At 41.4% G+C, this 5,373-nt stretch overlaps 1 non-coding gene across 1 annotated transcript; it reads left to right on the forward strand.

Annotated features, from left to right (window-relative positions):
• Positions 1–552: 552 nt before the first annotated feature.
• LOC102775372 lies at positions 553–1,250 on the forward strand. Its single transcript, XR_001513066.1, has 2 exons — positions 553–675; positions 969–1,250. It is a non-coding gene; the product is annotated as an uncharacterized LOC102775372 (transcript).
• Positions 1,251–5,373: the final 4,123 nt, after the last annotated feature.

A 5,373-nucleotide genomic window follows, 5' to 3' on the forward strand; every position in this document is an offset into this window, starting at 1 on the left:
TGCCCAGGGCTCCTCCCCGTCCCATGTTCCTCTGCGGGAATCTGAGCCCTGGAGCTCAGAGATTCTAAGGCTTATTTGGGGTAAAGGTAGGGCATTGAGCTAAGGTTTGTGTAGGATCCTAATTTCCAGTTGAAATTAATCTATCTCTTATCAAGCTTTTTTTTTTTTTTTTACACATGAAGCCTTGTGATTTAATTTTCTGAGTTTACTGAGTCTACACAGAGTTTGCTGAGATCAGAAGCATTTCCCCCTTTAAGACAGATATTGTCTTTGAGGTTTAGAGACTAATGGCAGATGCACTATTTATTGTCCAGCCAATAATGTGTACTCTCAGGGGAATCATAGGTGCTTGTGATTATGGCTTTGGAATTGGATAATAAGAGCAAGCTGTTAAGGAGAATTTCCCAGTGGAGAGCTCTGTGGCCACACCTGGAATAGCAGCCCAAATGCCAGCCTGCTGAGGAAGGGATCAAACCTCCACCAGAGAGGGCTATGCAAAAATTCCAATAGCCATTCAACCTTACCTGGCTCCATTCTCTACCCTCCAGGGCCTGGAGACCAATGCAGGTGGATGGGAGTGGAGTAATAGCGATGTGCTGGATTACACTGCCTGGGAGAAACACCCCGCCAGCATTTCAAAACCTGACTATTGTGGGACCTTGTCAGGAAGCTCAGGTAAGAGACAGTGGAGCTCCCTTTTTGCCAGCCTTTCCATCCCCTTTTCCCCTGTTTATGGGTCTGAACTTCAGGGAATCCTTCTTAACTAGGAAAGGCAATCTTTTTTTTGTCTTCTTCCATCTCCTCTCATCTCTCCTTTCTTTGGGTCTCCTTCCCCTCAAGTGGGACCTTGGTGGAGATGAGAGAGGGGTTTTGAATCCTAGGCCAGGGTCTGGGCTGCCTCTCTGTGGATAACAAACTCCACCAGCCCCATTCACTTTAGTTTTTTTTTTTTCTCTCTCTCTCTCCAGGATATCTGTCATGGAAAGATTATGACTGTAAAAAGGAGTTACCCTATATCTGCAAGTTCAAGGGTTAGGTCAGGTGAAAACCAATGACCTGAGTTTCATAAATAGCTCGTCATGGATATGGGACCAAGTGAGAAGATTCATCCAGGAAGATAATATTCTTCCCATACTTCAAACCTGACCACCTCATTCTGACCTTCCATCCTCCCCACCCTCTTTTCAGGCTTTGTACAGAATTATGTAACATGAATTTTGAAAGCGCAATAATAAAAATTTAGTCTGTTATTTCCTGTTTTGTGTGCTTCATTCTCACTGAAGACAGAGAAGAAGAGGTAATGGGTGGGAGAGGAGACTTTGTGGGTTTTATTTCTGCCCAATTTCACCCCATCCCTGTAAAAATGACTACATATACATCCTATGTTTGTGATGAAGTGTGTCGGCCCTGCACATGTAGGATCTAGGTGTCATATAAAGACATTACTCACTCACAGCCCTACTGCTCACACATTCCCAAAGGGCAGTTGGAATAACACAACCAGACCTTGTACTTCCTGTACTTATTAGATGAAGCAACTGGTTTATTAATTTTTTAAAGTTCTTTTAAATTAAAAATTCTGATCACTCATGAAATTACAATGAATAAATACAAAAACCCAATCAAAGTGTAATATGCTAATGATATGCTAAGTCTGCTCAACCGCTCACTATGATGTGCACTGACCACCAGGGGGCAGACGTTCCAATCAGTAGGTTAGCTTACTGCTGGGGTCTGGCCAATCAGGACTGAGCAAGGTAGGCAGGACATGCCTGAAGCCCTCCTGTGGTCCCTCCCCAGCTGGCCAACCTCCCACGTCCCTCCCTGGGCCCCAATCATGCACCAGCGGGGTCCCTTAGCCTGGCCTGTGCCCTCTCACAATCTGGGACCCATTGGGGGATGTTGGAGAGCCTGTTTAGGCCTGATCCCACAGGCCAGGCACTGGTGCACAAATTTGTGCACCAGGCCTCTAGTTTCATATAAAGGGCAATAAAAAATTAAAAATGTTTTAATAGTTAAAAATTCCATTTTTAAAAACATTTATCTTACCTGAATGAAGACAAGCCCAACTTTTTATGATTTGTATATTTCAAGACCACTATTCTGCTTTCCACCTTATCACTGGCCCTCCCTGCCCACATGCTTCTACTGTGGAAAAAAATATATACTTGGACAGTTTCTTAATATGAAAAAGAAATTTTTATATGAGCACACAAAAAAAGTTACTCATTTGGACCAAGAACACTACAACAGTGTCATAACAGGTATTGCTTCTCAAATAAATAGATGAGATAAATGCAGCATCATTATTTTCGTTGATGTTTGTTAAATTTATTTTGCTTTTTCTAAGGTAGACTGCCTGGCCTAAAAACCCATTTAGAATTTTTGCTAGAAACACTTTTCCATCAGATTAAATAAGTTATGTTTGTGTGATGCCATGGGTCTTAATTTTCTGCCCTGGTTAAATTCATTAAATGGGTTAGAAATGTTCACAGTGATTGTGCTTGTGCCGGTTCCTATTTTAGTTTGAGTTCTCCCTTTAATGGCAGGTGAGCCATCAAAGCTGTGGACAGAACGTCGGCCTGTGGACTGAAGGGTCCCAGGTTCGATTGCGGTCAAGGGCATGTACCTTCGTTGTGGGCACATCCCCAGTTGGGAGTGTGCAGGAGGCAGCTGATTGATGTTTCTCTCTCATAATATTTCTAACTCTCTATGCCTTTCCATTCCTCTCTGTAAAAAAAAAATCAATAAAATATATATTTTTTTAAAAAGATAGGACACTTGTATTTGCAAGTAAGAAAGATCCCAATATAATTTGGCCTTAGAATAAAAGTACTTACTGGATTGTATATATATATGGTCCACATGTCATTTATCCGTGGTTCTCTTGTCTGAGCTCTTTTATCTGCATGCTTTATCTCTCTCCTGGTTTCCTTTTATAGCTCAAGATAGTTGCCAGCAGCCGCTGGGGCTACTGATTTCTCATCAATATCAGAAAGGAAAATCCTGAGCTTTCCTTTTTTTAGACAAACCAGAGCAAATCTCTACTGCCAGGTGAATGTCATGAGCTGGTGCTTGAAGTCTGAATTACGGCACATCTTTAAACCATTATTGGAGCACAAAGTCCATACTATCCTGGTTGTGTCACATGAGTTATAAACTTACTAGGATATTGGAGTGTAATATTAGCAACTAAACCTCAGGAAGGTTTACTCTTAGAAGGACAAAGGGAGTGGCTTTTCTTAGTGGAACACCTGAGTGCTATTAGGGAAAATAATAATTAAACCACACACACATTCAGACTGAGAATTAGAAGTATAGTGGTCCCCCCTTACCCACAGGGCATATGTTCCAAAACCCCCAGTGGATGCCTGAGACTGTAGATAGTACCAAACCCTGTAGGTACTGTATTTGTTTCCTATACATACATATCTATGATAAAGTTTAATTTATAAATTAGGGACTAACAACAGTAGAGATTGGTGTTGCAAGAGATTAACAACAATAACTAATAGTAAAATAGAACAATTATAAAATATACAGTAATAAAAGTTACATAAATGTGGCCATTAAGTGAAATTAGGGTTACTTCAACACAAGCACTGAGACATTGAGAAGATGGACCTGATAACCAAGTTGGATACTCAGTGAACGGTGGGCAGTGAGCACATGGCGTGGATGCGCTGCACAAAGGGATACTTCCCATCCTGGGCTGGATGCCGTGGGATGGCATGAGATCTCATCACACTGCTCAGTAAGGGGTGCGATTTAAATTTTATGAATTGCTTATTTCTGGAATTTTGTATTTAATAGTTTTTCAGACCATGATTGACCATGGGTAACAGAAACCTTAGACAGAGGAACTGTGGGTAAAGAAAGGGGAAACTACTGGACATAAAACTTGACATTATAATCAATTGGGAGTAAAGGATATGAAAAATGATGTAAGCCTTTTATTTGTCTGGAAATCAGAAATTATCATATTACTATTCGAAGAAATAAAAATATAGGCATGTCCAGAGTGGGGCGACACTCCAAATTTGGCAAACTTCAAGTCAAGAATCACTCACTTTCTTATGTTAGTTTGCTATTGACACCTGACTTCATAAAATACCGTTCTTCCAGTTTTTCTTGTACCTTTGGTTGTACTTTTTAGGTTCTCCTCACCAACTTACTTTGTGAATGGTCCTTTGTGCTTTTCCTTTGCCCAGATAATTATGTAACTATGACGCGGTTATTCTCATCACTGTCTCCTAAGGATGTGTTAGGTCCTGTGATATTTAACTTACCTGGAACTACTACAAGGCCACCTACCATTCATGTTCTGGGTCTATAAACCAATTGGCTGCTCAGCAACTTCTTAAAATGTCAGAAAGTCATAACCAGGTTTTTGCTGCCAGCCATTTCCTGAGAAAGAAATACTTTCTGACTCTAAGTGAAAACAATATGCAACATCATTGCAAACAATCATTAGAATTTTAAATAATTTATTTAGAAGAATATTTATGCCCTGCCAGTGTGGCTCAGTGTGGTTGGAGCATCATCCTGCACACCAAAAGGGCGCTGGTTCAATTCCAGGTCAGAGCGTATACCCAGGCTTTGGGTTCAATCCCAGTCAGGAGTGTATGGGAGGCAACTAATTGATGTTTCTCTCTCCCTTTCTCTCCCTTCCCCTCTTTAAAAATCAATAAACATGCCGAACCGGTTTGGCTCAGTGGATAGAGCGTCAGCCTGCGGACTGAAAGGTCCCAGGTTCGATTCAGGTCAAGGGCATGTACCTTGGTTGCGGGCACATCTCCAGTGGGGAGTGTGCAGGAGGCAGCTGATCGATGTTTCTCTCTCATTGATGTTTCTAACTCTCTATCTCTCTCCCTTCCTCTCTGTAAAAAATCAATAAAATATATTTAAAAAAATAATAATAATATTTATTCCTATATTTTCTAAAATTAAAATAATAAACATTCAACAAACTAGATATGTTTAATAAATTGCTTTACAGCTATTGAATTGAATAGTAACCATTATAAATTATACTGAAACGTCTCACAGTTGTTCAATTATAAAATGTACATGTGGGAGGAGGAGGCAATAAAGGCCCACCTTTGTCAGGGTGGAAGGGGAAGTTTTATCATAAACAGGGTCCAAGAGAGAAGCAGAGCTCAAATCATAGCGGAGCAAGCGAGCCGAGCAAACAGGATACTGGGAGAGAGACGCAGGAGCTGTGAGCTCAGAGAGACTCCCCGTGTGGGAAGGGGCTCTTTCCGGCAGAGGCTGGCATGGCCCTGCATAAGCCACCCTCCCCACAGTCTGTACCGGCTGACCTTCAGGCAAAGGTGGAGTTTATGATTTCCTAGGTACAGGCAGGTGTCCAGC

The sequence above is a fragment of the Myotis davidii genome, unplaced genomic scaffold (assembly GCF_000327345.1).
Source record: "Myotis davidii unplaced genomic scaffold, ASM32734v1 scaffold4171, whole genome shotgun sequence".
Taxonomy (NCBI): domain Eukaryota; kingdom Metazoa; phylum Chordata; class Mammalia; order Chiroptera; family Vespertilionidae; genus Myotis; species Myotis davidii.